This window comes from Schistocerca piceifrons, chromosome 5 (genome assembly GCF_021461385.2).
Source record: "Schistocerca piceifrons isolate TAMUIC-IGC-003096 chromosome 5, iqSchPice1.1, whole genome shotgun sequence".
Classification (NCBI taxonomy): domain Eukaryota; kingdom Metazoa; phylum Arthropoda; class Insecta; order Orthoptera; family Acrididae; genus Schistocerca; species Schistocerca piceifrons.
Window position 1 is genome coordinate 98,090,876 of NC_060142.1, and position 15,161 is coordinate 98,106,036.

Below are 15,161 nucleotides of genomic sequence, written 5' to 3' on the forward strand. Positions count from 1 at the left end.
ACACTATTCTCAGTCAATAACTGCTCATTTCTGCAGCGTGAAATCTGTGCTTATACACAAGCATCACGAGTCAGGAACTTGTGGTGATATCCCAAACTGACTATACTGAATATTTTCACATTTTCGGCATTTGTTCCTGGGAAGTTCTCAACTAATCCTAAGAAATCCATAACGTGCATCACCAAGGAAGAAAGGGGATCATATTTATGGCCACAAACAAACACACACGCACACACACACACACACACACACACACAAACAAACAAACAAATAAATAAATAACACAAATATTAATATGTAACAACAATTTTACAGTTAAAAATAAAAATTTAACACACTGACGATAGCACAAAAGTGTTGAAATATGTATGGATGAAACAAAACAAAAAAAGGTGTCTTGCATAAGGCGGAACTTCTCATCCTATTTTCGTAGCAAGCACGGACACAACAAGAAGAACTCCACGACAATATGATTAAATGAATAAATAAATCAATAAATAAAAAGAAAACACAATTCGCTAGTTGTTGTGTAATTATATTAACAACGTCGTTTTTAAAGAAGTACTGATGTGTAAGTAGGGTCCAGACACTGAAAATACGTTGTAACACACTGTTAGCAATGTCAGTATCGTGTACTACCATCCACCGTGAAAAGAAAAAATTTCAAAATGAATATTTATTTCATTGTTCTTGAATTACACTTCCACCACATTTTTAATGAGATAATGAGGTGTAAGCAAGGCCTTGAACCTGGAAATATTGAAAATGACGTTCACTGGAGGCAGTGGAAACTATTACTGAGACTTAAATTTTTGGATTAGATTTACCTAAAAAATTTAAAACATCTGAGAATCCAGTAGAAGATTTTATTATAAATATGTAATACTTTTAAGAAGTTTAAAGTATAAAGTAACTAACCAGATATTTTCAGAAGGCTGGCATAAGTATACCCCCCACCCCCAAACTCCATGGTGTTTCGTGCGTTTAGGAGATTGTTTCCATTACGAAAACAAAGTAAACAAAAATACTGAAGTATCTGTGGCATTTTCTCACGTGCGTTATACATAAGTATTGAAAGTTTCTATGGCTAAGATAAAGCTGAAAGACAACAAATTTGGAATGGAGTAAGTGATAACAGGAGGAACAACCAAGAAGTAATCACCATGCACTTGAAGACATTGGTGACGACTAAGACACACCTGTCACGCTAAAGAACTTATATCAGACAGACTACTGCAAAACAAATTGATTTTACTGTATTTAATCTTAAGATAGAATTTACTATGGAATTTTGTTGGCCTGTGTGGTTTTTTAAGATAAAGAAAGTAGTACCTTGATAGCTGTGTGAGAATTGGTCATATAATTGCTAGGGTGTCAAAACTTGAGCTGATAATAATTGACATACTATTTCTGTTTTAGTCAATAGCTCTCAGTAATTTTTTAAAAATATTTATTCCATGGTTTTGTTGCAAGTGTGTTTGGTCCATTTGGTACTGCTGAGTATATGGTGAAACTTCTTTCACCCTGGAACGACTATGTGTCTTAGAAATGCAACAATGGAAATTATAGGTAGGAATATCATCAATGTAGGAGGGAATAGACTGCTACTTAACATAAACATGAGAGATTAAGTTGCTGACAGACACAATTAAAGGACACACTGCACGGAGCTTTTGGCTGCAGCCTTCATCAGAAGAAAAGAAACGCACACCGAGCTGCCAAAGTTGACAGTTATGTGTGCTTGAGGTGTGCTTGCATATATGTATAAATCATGTGTGTTTTTCTTTTTATGATGAAAGCTATGGCTGAAGGCTTTGTGTAGGTGTCTTTTGGTTCTGCCTGTCTGCAATTTGACGTGTCACCTTTATGGTATGTAGCAATCCATCTTTTCCTACGTTGTTGATATGTCTTACAAATGAGACTGAATAGAAAATAGAGCAGAAAGTTGTAATTAAGGGCACGTGTACTTCAACATTTCAGATTTCAAAAACTAAATGAAGTAGCAATTGGCTCATTATGCTTTATAGTTCAGAACATACTACAAGTGAAAATTAAGAATTAGAAACCGGCGGGGGTGGCCGAGCGGTTCCAGGCGCTACAGATTGGTACGGCGCGACCACTACAGTCCCAGGTTAGAATCCTGCCTCGGGCATGGACGTGTGTGATGCCCTTAGGTTAGTTGGGTTTAAGTAGTTCTAAGTTCTAGAGGACTGATGACCTGAGAAGTTTAGTCCGATAGTCCTCTAAGCCATTTGAACCATTTTTAAGAATTAGAGCTGAGAAAATGAGGGTATCAGGTATTGTAGAGAGAATGAGAAAAGTGTCCTCTTAAGGATTTTGAAGCAGATATTTAAATCAGAGACATAAAGTCATTGGAAAAGTGTTATACATTGTGGAAATTATATGGTTTTCTTTCATTTCCTTCTATAATGCTGCTAACTAAATAGTTTGCACTAAACACCACCCCAACCTTCATACTACAACCCCCACAATCTCTCTCTCTCTCTCTCTCTCTCTCTCCCTCTGTGTGTGTGTGTGTGTGTGTGTGTGTGTGTGTGTGTGTGTGTGTGTATGTGTACGTGTGTGTGTGTGCGTGTGTGTGTGTGTGTGTGTGTGTGTGTGTGTGTGTGTATTATCTTAATCATTTCACAGACTGCCTATAAAACTGTTTTAATTAACCTGTCGTATTAGGACAAGTACACTACTGGTCATTAAAATTGCTACACCAAGAAGAAATGCAGATGATAAACGGGTATTCATTGGGCAAATATATTATACTATAACTGACGTGTGATTACATTTTCATGCATTTTGGGTGCATGGAGAGGCTACAACCCTGTCTCACTCCCTTCCCAACAACTGCTTCCCTTTCATGGCCTTCGACTCTTATAACTGCCATCTGGTTTCCGTACAAACTATATTTTGCCCCTGCCACCTTCAGAATGTGAAAGAGAATATTCCAGTCAACATTGTCAAAAGCTTTCTCTAAGTCTACAAATGCTAGAAACGTTGGTTTGCCTTTAATTAATCTTTCTTCTAAGATAAGTCGTAGGGTCGGTATTGCGTCACGTGTTCCAACATTTCTACGGAATCCAAACTGACCTTCCCCGAGGTTGACTTCTACCAGTTTTTCCATTCGTCTGTAAGGAATTCGCCTTAGTATTTTGCAGCTGTGAGTTATTAAATTGATAGTTCGGTAATTTTCACATCTGTCAACACCTCCCTTCTTTGGGATTGGAATTATTATATTCTTCTTGAAGTCTGAGGGAATTTCGCCTGTCTCATACATCTTGCTCACCAGATGGTAGAGTTTTGTCAGGACTGCCTCTCCCAAGGCTGTCAGTTATTCTAATGGAATGTTGTCTACTCCCAGGGACTTTTTTCGACTCAGGTCTTTCACTGCTCTGTCAAATTCTTCACGCAGTATCATGTCTCCCATATCATCTTCATCTACATCCTCTTCCATTTCCATAATATTGTCCCTGTATAGACCCTCCATATACTCCTTCCACCTTTCTGCTTTCCATTCTTTGCTTGGAACTGGGTTTCCATTTGAGCTCTCGATATTCGTACAAGTGGTTCTCTTTTCTTAGTCTGTATATTGAGCAAGCAGTAAAGGAAAGAAAAGAAAACTTCGGAATAGGTATTATAATACATGGAGAAAAAATAAAATCTTTTAGATTCGCCGATGACATTCTAATTCTGTCAGAGACAGCAAAGGACTAGGAAGAGCAGTTGAACGGAATGGACAGTGTCTAGAAAGGAGGGTATAAGATGAACATCAACAAAAGCAAACCGAGGATAATGGAATGTAGTCGAATTAAGTCGGGTGATGCTGAGGGTATTAGATTACGAAATGAGACACTTAAAGTAGTAAAGGAGTTTTGCTATTTGGGCAGCAAAATAACTGATGATGGTCGAAGTAGAGAGGATATAAAATGTAGACTGTCAATGGCAAGGAAAGCGTTTCTGAAGAAGAGAAATTTGTTAACATCGAGTATAGATTTAAGTGTCAGGAAGTCGTTTCTGAAAGTATTTGTATCGAGTGTAACCATGTATGGATGTGAAACATGGAAGATAAATAGTTTAGACAAGAAGAGAATAGAAGCTTTCGAAATGTGGTGCTACAGAAGAATGTTGAAGATTAGATGGGTAGATCACATAACTAATGAGGAGGTACTGAATAGAATTGGGGAGAAGAGGAGTTTGTGGCACAACTTGACCAGAAGAAAGGATCGGTTGGTAGGACAATTTCTGAGGCATCACCAGTTTAGTACTGGAGGGCAGCGTGGAGGGTAAAAATCGTAGAGGGAGACCAAGAGATGAATACACTAAGCAGATTCAGAAGGATGTAGGCTGCAGTAGGTACTGGGAGATGAAGAAGCTTGCACAGGATAGAGTAGCATGGAGAGCTGCATCAAACCAGTCTCAGGACTGAAGACCACAACAACAACAACAAGATCCAGGGAAATCAGTACCACGAACAACCACCTCTGGCCGTAATAACGGCCTTGAGACGCCTGGGCATTGAGTAAATCAGTGCTTGGTTGGCGTGTAGAGGTACAGCTGCCCATGCAGCTTCAGCACAATACCACAGTTCACCAAGAGTAATAACTGTCCTATTGTGAAGAGCCAGTTGCTCGGCCACCATTGGCCAGATGTTTTCAATTGGTGAGAGATCTGAGAATGTGCTGGCCAAGGCAGCAGTCGAACATTTTGTGTATCCAGAAAGGCCCGTACAGGACCTGCAACATGCAGTCGTGCAATATCCTGCTGAAATGTATGGTTTCGTATGGTTCGAATGAAGGGTAGAGCCACAGGTCGTAACACCCCTGAAATGTATCGTCCACTATTCAACGTGCCGTCAATGTGAACAAGAGGTGACCGAGGCGTGTAACCAATGGCACCCCATATTCTGCTAACTGTCAGTGGATCTCGCCCAACGCGAGCAGCAATGTCGCGATACGATAAACCGCAATCACGAAACGCTACAATCCGACCACTATCAGAGTCGGAAACGTGATGGTACGCATTTCTCCTCCTTACACGAGGCATCACAACAACGTTTCACCAGGCAACGCCGGTCAACTGCTGTTTGTGTATGAGAAATGGGTTGGAAACTTTCCTCATGTCAGCATGTTGTAGGTGTCGCTACCGGCGCCAACCTTGTGTGAATGCTCTGAAAAGCTAATCATTTGCATATCATAGCATCTTCTCCCTGTCGGTTAAATTTAGCGTCTGTAGCACGTCATCTTCGTGGTGTAGCAATTTTAATGGCCAGTAGTCTATATTTGTGTGAAGTTGATGTGTGACACTAGATGATGGGATTTTCCAATCCAGAAAAAGCCAACATCCTCATGGTGTATGGACAGTTTAGAAAGATGCAACTTGTTCTTGTCCTGTGTAAGCTGCTATACATCTCAACAGACGTCAGCATCTTCTGCAGTTATTTGTCAGCCTCTTAAACCACTTTCATGACAACAGTAGCGTATCACCTATATCTACAGAAACCCCACAAAATCTTACTTCCAGAAGATTAAGTGCTAGTGCATCTGAGGATTGACTGTGGATACTTTGAAGAGACTAAAATCTAAACTAAACTGTACTGACTTAATGAAAGAAGAAGAAAATATCTGTTTTGTTGGTCTATCTAGTGTGTTTGATGTCTTTGCACACATAAATAAATAATATAATTCTTCCCAAGTGCGACGGAAACTTTGGACCGAAAGTGTATACGACAGTTCAAAAAGTGATTATCGTTTATGGCGAATGCCTCCAAACTCCTAGAGCAGCTGTCGCGTTGTATGCTGAAGTGTATCCACCTCGTTACAAGCACTCACGATCTGGCCTTCCAAAAATTAGGAAACAATTTCTAGAAGCTGCAAGTGGGAAGAATAAAATATACCAAGGAAAAAGAGGAGTAGTTTATGAAATAAATTGAACTAACTATTATGCAGCAGTAACAAACGACGCAAATATTGCTAAGAGACACCACAGAAGATCGAGAGGGATCAACCAAACGAGTTTTTTGATTACACATCCCATCGCATTTCATCATCTTCAAATTTCGCTGCATCTACAGTTTCACAGCTATGCCTTTCAAAATTGGTTATAGTCCTCCAAATGTTGCTTATGAGAAGCGTAAAGTGATGCAGCATATTGTATCTATGCAAAAGTAATAATCATCGTTTACAAACCATGGGAAAATCAATCTTCAATATGTGTAATAATCGCCAGTTGAGGATCCCCGCCGAATCAAAGAAGTGGATAAAAACAACATTTTTGGTCTATGTACGTTTGGTGTGGACCTGTTCGTTGGTCCGTGTTTTGTTGATAAAATACAGTCAAATATATCAAGTTCCAATGATATGCTACTGCCCGATTCATTGGGAGATATTCCGCTGTACATCAGGCCGTGAGTGTGGTACCAACATGACAAATGTTTCTTCTATTCCGCACATATGACGACAAATGAAGTGAACCTTTAGAGAGCATTGAAACGGTCGTTCAGGAACGCAAAGTGGTCTGTAGAGTGACGAAACTTAACACTTCTATACTGTTATCCTTGGTGAAAGTTAAAACAAGGGAAGTATTAGCAAACATTGATGAGTCCCGAAGTCATAACATGCCTCCTAAGACGGGCCTGTGATGTCATTAACTCCAAATGAAACTCTACAAGCTGTACTGTTTCCTCAGAATCACTTTATAGCGTGTATAATGCTCATCGTCAACGCTTTGAGCACCTGCTATGACAGCAGCAATAATAAACACACGACAGTACCTAAGTTACGTACTTGCATACATTTGGTATAATAGGACAGACATTTGTGGAACCACTTCTCCTGGCGGTAGAACAGTCACTTGCGGCGGTATTATGTTGATACTATTTGATAAAGTCCCATAAATATTTTGTCGTTGTTGAAGTCCTCCTAGGAGGTTCTTTCATTTCCATAAAAAAATATTTTTCCGTTAAGGAAAAAGTTGGTGTCACAAATCGGCTACTATAATCGATAAAACTTACTTGAGAATGTTAGAAAATTCACCTCTAACTTCCCGAAAGCTGCACCTCGATACGTTTATTCCTGCTACAGGTTGATTTTTTCGACTGTGTACAAACTCTAAGGATTGATCGCTTTGAGGATACAAAACAAGAAAGCTCTAATGTATTTACGTCCTGAAATGCATGGTTTTCATGCTACAGGCCATTTGTTTTTTACAGAAACTGCGATCTAATACGCACTGTACCGTACAGCTACAGTTACAGTATGTATTACTTCGTCTGAGTCGATAGCTTGCCAATACGGTGTTCACTTACGGAAAGGCAAATGGCAACGAGCAGTGGGCAGTAAGGTTGTATCAGGAAACCTCTTCCCAATGACAACAATCACAGCACTCAATGTTTGCAGTAGTGTTTCATCGTTTGTCTGGAACAGGGTCTTTCCAGGAGGCAGGTTGGAGGAAAATATGATTAACACTGCGGAAGGCGATCGCTTTGTCGGTACCAACCGGTTGGCCCGCCAGTACAGTGTAACCCAGACGGCCGTATGGAACATTCTCCTTGACAGTTCCTACTACCGTTATCACTTACAGCGTGTGGAGGGCTTACTAGCTTTACGCGGAGTGGAATCTTTATCTTTCGTAACAGTCATGTGTAGGATAGCATGGAAAACCCCCGCAGAATGGTGACAGCGAATCATCAGCATCGGTACAGCCAGAATGTGTGGGCCATGATAACCGGCGACCGTATTTTGGGACCAGTCTTCCTTCCACGTTGCCTAACAGGCAGGAACTGTTGGCGTTTCTTAAGGGTGACTTTGTCTCCTCTGTTGGAAGAAATGCCATTCATGATTCGAAGGTTCATGTGGCTGCTACATGATAGTGCTCCACTCCACTTCGCTGTTAACGTCCAGAAGCATCTCAATTGTGTCTTCAGAGGTCGATGGATTGCACGAGGGGTCCAGTTGCATGGCCTGCTCGTTTACCGATGAGTTTTCTGGTTACGGAGCTGTCTCAAAAGCATCATGTATGCAGAGCCCATTCCACATGTGGAGACATTGGAGCAGTGTATTCGTGCTGCCTTCTACAGTGTTCAGATACAGCCTGGCCCATGTGACTGTTGAGACAGTACATTCCACGTGTGTACAAGCATGCATCGAGGCACATGGCAATCATTTTGAACATATAATGTTGCTGTGGCCTTCATGGTACAGCGAGTATTATACCACATTGTTTGTAAGAATGTATGATTGAATAAATGACCTCCAGTACGGAAACCATGCACTCCTGGACACAAGTTCATTATATCTTTTTTGCTCAGTATCCTCTCATCGATCAGTCCCTAGAGTTTGTACACGGTGGAAAAAAACACGCTGTAGGTATATTTGAATTGGCTTGTATTTTCTGCCTCTTGCTGCATAAAAGATACGGTGCCCGTCAGTTTTTCGAATTTCGTGTTTCTTCACGCCCCTAAAATTTTCGTTTTGTTTTACGAAGAATTTAAGACCTATTTTATTGCACTCGAGGACTGGTGACTCATGCCGCAGTAACAGAGAATTTGTGTCATTTAACTGTGTGTTATTTACCACTGCTTTTATGCGTGTGATTCATATACGAGGGTTGCACAGAAATGTCAGGTGATTTGAGCACTCCTCTCCTGTAATTCGTTTGATATATTTTTATACTTACAGTTAATTAATATTAACCCACATTGCCATAACTTCAATGTTTAAGTAAGACTTGTAAGAGGGGTACCATAAATGATCGGCACTTATCTTATTTTGCATTTTTATTGAACTCTGTATTCACAGTACTTAAGTTCCCTTCAAAGCATTGTCCATGTGCTTTACTGACTTGTCCCAATGCTTTTCCCACTGCTGAAAACAGTTCTGGAAGAGCTCAGGCAGGATACTGTCGAAAGCCATTGGCGTGTTTTGTTTGACGTCATCCGCATCACTGAATAGCTGTCCTTTCGGAGTTTGCCTCATCTGTGGAAACGAAAAAACTTCAGATGGATCCATCTCGGGTGAGTGGAGTGGACAAGGCACAAGCACCATGTTGTTTCCTGCCATGAACTCTCGTGCCGTCAGAGCTGAGTGGGCTAGAGAATTGTCATCGTGGAGCAAGCAGTTTCCATTTCTCCATAGTTCCAGCCGTTTTCGTCGCATAGCTTCAAGTATTCCGCATAACACATCCAGATAAAAACATTGGTTCACTGTTTGTCCTGGAGGAACGAACTCCTAGTGGAGAACGCCACTGACTTAAAAAAATTCAACGTCGTTTTCACATTGGATCACACCTGATGTATGTTCGTCGTGGTGATGTTCAAGTTTTCCACCAGCTCGACGCTTCCTTTGACTCTGAATTGTACCCAATGCATCAACTTCCATCCCCAATCACAATTCTTCCACGAAGATTTGGTTCGTTCTGCACTTCACTCTTCAAGTCATAGCAAACATACACAGGGTCTCCTCTTTGATCATCTGTGGGCAAGCATTAAAATGATTTAGAGACATTCGTGTTATAGGCGGATCTTCAGCTACAACTCACTGGATCCTACTCTGTGACACGTTCTCTTCCTCAGAAATTTTGTCAATGGACCTTCGACAACCTTCATCAACTGCCCGTTTATCTATTTCCGTCATTTGTTCCTGTCGAAGGACGACAACAACGTGGCATATCTTCGGTTGACATGTCACCATATTTGAAATGACAAAACCACTCGTAATATTGTGGTTTCGCAAAGAAACGTATTTATAGGCTTGCCAAAACATCTCAATAGTCTCGGCTCAGTTTTCTCTAATGGAAAACAAAATTTCAAAGAGACTCTTTGTTCCTTCTTTTGTGTCGTCTCGTTGTTACTGTAGGGTTACTGTAGGCTTGTACCGTGGGAAGCCAGGAGAGCATGCTTTTAGGTGGTCTGTATCCTCTACTAAACCACAAACTACACGCATGTATTAACAGGGTTCTTTAGTCATTAGAACAAGAAGTTACTTAAGATAGTCCAGGTGTTGTTGTTCGAGGCCTTCCGTAATAGTTCACGTTAGCCTCACTGCTGGTGAAGTTCAAGTCCGCTGTGAACACTACTCAGGTTACCATGTACCGACTGAGTCTGAGCTAGAGATTCAGCTAACTGCAATACCTACTGGGCTGCGACCGATGACTCTACTCGTTGACTCACTGCATGACTGACAGGGCCCCCCGTCCGTGGCGGCTATCTACACTCCTGGAAATTGAAATAAGAACACCGTGAATTCATTGTCCCAGGAAGGGGAAACTTTATTGACACATTCCTGGGGTCAGATACATCACATGATCACACTGACAGAACCACTGGCACATAGGCACAGGCAACAGAGCATGCACAATGTCGGCACTAGTACAGTGTATATCCACCTTTCGCAGCAATGCAGGCTGCTATTCTCCCATGGAAACGATCGTATAGATGCTGGATGTAGTCCTGTGGAACGGCTTGCCATGCCATTTCCACCTGGCGCCTCAGTTGGACCAGCGTTCGTGCTGGACGTGCAGACCGCGTGAGACGATGCTTCATCCAGTCCCAAACATGCTCAATGGGGGACAGATCCGGAGATCTTGCTGGCCAGGGTAGTTGACTTACACCTTCTAGAGCACGTTGGGTGGCACGGGATACATGCGGACGTGCATTGTCCTGTTGGAACAGCAAGTTCCCTTGCCGGTCTAGGAATGGTAGAACGATGGGTTCGATGACGGTTTGGATGTACCGTGCACTAGTCAGTGTCCCCTCGACGATCACCAGTGGTGTACGGCCAGTGTAGGAGATCGCTCCCCACACGATGATGCCGGGTGTTGGCCCTGTGTGCCTCGGTCGTATGCAGTCCTGATTGTGGCGCTCACCTGCACGGCGCCAAACACGCATACGACCATCATTGGCACCAAGGCAGAAGCGACTCTCATCGCTGAAGACGACTCGTCTCCATTCGTCCCTCCATTCACGCCTGTCGCGACACCACTGGAGGCGGGCTGCACGATGTTGGGGCGTGAGCGGAAGACGGCCTAACGGTGTGCGGGACCGTAGCCCAGCTTCATGGAGACGGTTGCGAATGGTCCTCGCCGATACCCCAGGAGCAACAGTGTCCCTAATTTGCTGGGAAGTGGCACGTGCACCTTCCGCCGAAGACTGGCGACAACATCGATGTACTGTGGAGACCTCACGTCCTACGTGTTGAGCAATTCGGCGGTACGTCCACCCGGCCTCCCGCATGCCCACTATACGCCCTCGCTCAAAGTCCGTCAACTGCACATACGGTTCACGTCCACGCTGTCGCGGCATGCTACCAGTGTTAAAGACTGCGATGGAGCTCCGTATGCCACGGCAAACTGGCTGACACTGACGGCAGCGACGCACAAATGCTGCGCAGCTAGCGCCATTCGACGGCCAACACCGCGGTTCCTGGTGTGGCCGCTGTGACGTGCGTGTGATCATTGCTTGTACAGCCCTCTCGCAGTGTCCGGAGCAAGTATGGTGGGTCTGACACACCGGTGTCAATGTGTTCTTTTTTCCATTTCCAGGACTGTAAATCAATTGTCTCGTAAAATCGGTGAGCGGGTGGAAGGCTTCCATCCAGTCACTCACTGATCTGTCTGGCCTAGCAACGGAAGACAGCAAAACGAAAGCTGAAATTTTAAATTTAGCATTTGAGAAATCTTTCACGCAGGAGGATCGTACAAACATACCGCCGTTTGAGTCTAATACAGATTCCCGTATGGAGGACATAGTGATAGATATCTATGGGGTTGTGAAGCAGCTGAATGGGTTGAAAATAAGTAAATCGCCAGATCCTGATGGGATTCCAATTCTGTTTTACATAGACTACCCTACTGCATTGGTTCCTTACTTAGCTTGCATTGATCGCAAATCTCTTGCCCAAAGTAAAGTCCCGAGCGACTGGAAAAAAGCACAGGTGACGCCTGTATATAAGAAGCGTAGAAGGACGGATCCTCAAAATTACAGACCAATATTCTTAACATCGGTTTGTTGCAGGATTCTCGAACATATTTTCAGTTAGAATATAATGAATTTCCTTGAGACAGAGAAGTTGCTGTCCATGCATCAGCATCCTCGATGGTGAGTGTTCATCGGAGGTGAGGGTATCATCTAGAGCGCCCCAGGAAAGTGTGGTAGGTCCTGCGTTGTTTTCTATCTACATAAATGATCTTTTGGATAGGGTGGATAGCAACGTGCGGCTGTTTGCTAATGATGCTGTGGTGTACGGGAAGGTGTCGTCGTTAAGTGACTGTAGGAGGATACAAGATGATTTGGACAGGATTTGTGATTGGTGTAAAGAATGGCAGCTAACTCTAAATATAGATAAATGTCAATTAATGCAGATGAATAGGAAAAAGAATCCCGTAATGTTTGAATACTCCATTAGTAGTGTAGCGCTTGACACAGTCACGTCGATTAAATATTTGGGCGTAACACCGCAGAGCGATATGAAGTGGGACAAGCATGTAATGGCAGTTGTGGGGAAGGCGGATAGTCGTCTTCGGTTCATTGGTAGAATTTTGGGAAGATGTGGTTCATCTGTAAAGGAGACCATTTATAAAACACTAATGCGACCTACTCTTTACTGCTCGAGCGTTTGGGAACCCTATCAGGTCGGATTGATGGAGGACATAGAAGCAATTCAAAGGCGGGCTGCTAGATTTGTTACTAGTAAGTTTGATCACCACGCGAGTGTTACGAAAATGCTTCAGGAACTCGTGTGGGAGTCTTTGGAGGAAAGGAGGCGTTCTTTTCGTGAATCGCTACTGAGGAAATTTTGAGAAGCAGCATTTAAGGCTGACTGCAGTACAATTTTACTGCCGCCAACTCATATTTCGCGGAAAGACTACAAAGGTAAGATAAGAGATTTTAGGGCTCGTACAGAGGCATATAGGCAGTAATTTTTCCCTCATTCTCTTTGGGAGTGGAACAGGGATAGAAGATGCTGATTGTGGTACGAGGTACCCTCCGCCACGCACCATATGGTGGATTGCGGAGTATGTATGTAGATTTAGATGTAAATACTGGCAGTCGAGAGAGCGTTGCGGCTCGTTTCTTACAAGTTTGTCTTTCCTGAATGGCTCGCTGCTTGCGCCTACTATTAATTTTCTCACAACCTCTTTGCCACTTGGAGTGCTGGCGCCACCTTACACCAACTCACGCCAGCACATTCCTCCCCACCTCTTTCCCCCACCCTTAAATACCGCACCGTTGTCAGGCAGTGAGACAGCGAGTGACAGTGGGGAGTGAGGGGGAGGCAGCATGCTGGACGTAGAGATGAGCTGGTTGCCATAGTTGTGGAGGACAGCGTACTCCTGACTGCACCCCTCAATCTGGCTTGCGAGGCAACAGGAACATCCTCCAAAAAACTGCAGCCAGTTCATATGTCCAGGCCTGAGGGCGTGTCCTGGGGCGATGATGGCGACAGCGAAGGCGATGGCGAATCCAGGTCCATCAGGTCGGTGATGGGGTCGGTGGGGACGAGGGCGCATCGTCCTTCCGCTTCTCCTGGGGTGCCATGGTGGCAGAGATGAGTCGGGAGCCATAGTTGTGGAGGACAGCGTACTCCTGACTGTACCCCTCAATCTGGCTTGCGAGGCAACAGGAACATCCTCCAAAAAACTGCAGCTGGTTCATATGTCCAGGCCTGAGGGCGTGTCCTGGGGCGATGATGGCGACAGCGAAGGCGATGGCGAGTCCAGGTCCCTCAGGTCGGTGAGTGGGGACGGTGGGGACGAGGGCGCATCGTCCTTCCGCTTCTCCTGGGGTGCCATGGTGGCAGAGATGAGTCGGGAGCCATAGTTGTGGAGGACAGCGTACTCCTGACTGTACCCCTCAATCTGGCTTGGAAGGCAACAGGAACATCCTCCAAAAAACTGCAGCCGGTTCATATGTCCAGGCCTGAGGGCGTGTCCTGGGGCGATGATGGCGACAGCGAAGGCGATGGCGAGTCCAGGTCCATCAGGTCGGTGAGTGGGGACGGTGGGGACGAGGGCGCATCGTCCTTCCGCTTCTCCTGGGGTGCCATGGTGGCAGAGATGAGTCGGGAGCCATAGTTGTGGAGGACAGCGTACTCCTGACTGTACCCCTCAATCTGGCTTGCGAGGCAACAGGAACATCCTCCAAAGAACTGCAGCCGGTACATATGTCCAGGCCTGAGGGCGTGTCCTGGGGCGATGATGGCGACAGCGAAGGCGATGGCGGGTCCAGGTCCATCTGGTCGGTGAGTGGGGACGGTGGGGACGAGGGCGCATCGTCCTTCCGCTTCTCCTGGGGTGCCATGGTGGCAGAGATGAGTCGGGAGCCATAGTTGTGGAGGACAGCGTACTCCTGACTGTACCCCTCAATCTGGCTTGCGAGGCAACAGGAACATCCTCCAAAAAACTGCAGCCGGTTCATATGTCCAGGCCTGAGGGCGTGTTCTGGGGCGGTGATGGCGACAGCGAAAGTGATGGCGAGTCCACGTCCATCAGGTCGGTGAGTGGGGACGGTGGGGACGAGGGCGCATCGTCCTTCCGCTTCTTCTGGGGTGCCATGGTGGCAGAGATGAGTCGGGAGCCATAGTCGTGGAGGACAGCGTACTTCTGACTGTAGCCCTCAATCTGGCTTGCGAGGCAACAGAAACATCCCCCAAAAAACTGCAGCCGGTTCATATGTCCAGGCCTGAGGGCGTGTCCTGGGGCGATGATGGCGACAGCAAGACGATGGCGAGTGCAGGTCCATTGGTCGGTGAGTGGGGACGGTGGGGACGAGGGCGCATCGTCCTTCCGCTTCTCCTGGGATGCCATGGTGGCAGAGATGAGTCGGGAGCCATAGTTGTGGAGGACAGTGTACTCCTGACTGTACCCCTCCATCTGGCTTGCGAGGCAATAGGAACATCCTCCAAAGAACTGCAGCTGGTTCATATGTCCAGGCCTGAGGGCGTGTTGTGGGGCGGTGATGGCGCCAGCGAAGGCGATGGCGCGTCCAGGTCCATGAGGTCGGTGAGTGGGAACGGTGGGGACGAGGGCGCATCGTCCTTCCGCTTCTCCTGGGGTGCCATGGTGGCAGAGATGAGTCGGGAGCCATAGTTGTGGAGGACAGCGTACTCCTGACTGTACCCCTTAATCTGGCTTGCGAGGCAACAGGAACATCCTCC